The sequence below is a fragment of the Wasmannia auropunctata genome, unplaced genomic scaffold (assembly GCF_000956235.1).
Source record: "Wasmannia auropunctata unplaced genomic scaffold, wasmannia.A_1.0 LD336054.1, whole genome shotgun sequence".
Taxonomy (NCBI): domain Eukaryota; kingdom Metazoa; phylum Arthropoda; class Insecta; order Hymenoptera; family Formicidae; genus Wasmannia; species Wasmannia auropunctata.
This window is the reverse complement of record NW_012026836.1, coordinates 168,515-169,148: the sequence shown is the minus strand read 5'-3', so window position 1 is coordinate 169,148 and position 634 is coordinate 168,515.

The following is a 634-nucleotide window of genomic DNA, read 5'->3' as shown; positions in this document are numbered from 1 at the left end:
TGATTTTTGGTTATTACAGGCGGTTTATTTTTCTCAAAATTGCTATAAGGAAAATATTTAATTCGAAAATTTAACATTGTTAATGAAAAATAATTATTCTGTATAAAATGATTTATAATTGAAGCCATGTCGTAGCGATAAACGCCTTCATATAAATCGTGCATTATATCGCAACTTATATTTCCATAAACATGAAAATGATTAAGATCATTCCATAAAGATTCTTCTTTTATTCCAAAAGTATTACTACATACGTGATCTTTATAATCTGTTATTCTGATAGATCCTACTTGTAAGTCGATTTGTGTTTTAAAATTTTCTTTTTTTTTTTTTTTTTTCAGTACAAAATCGGCAACAGAAATTTGCTAAAAAACTTTCCTGGTAACCAAAAATAGAATGAATTCCTAAATTATCTCCAACAATAAGAACTACTACAAAAAATACATTTAATGTTGTGCCATTTGATGTAATGGATAATCCTTCAGTCTCTAAACTTTTTAACTCCTCAAGTAAACCCTTACGGAAAAGACCGACTGCCGAGGTATTACTGGCTACTACATAAAATATCACACGAAACTACTGGAAATATTATTGGAAATCACATAGATGTATTACTGACAATTACACAGAAGTA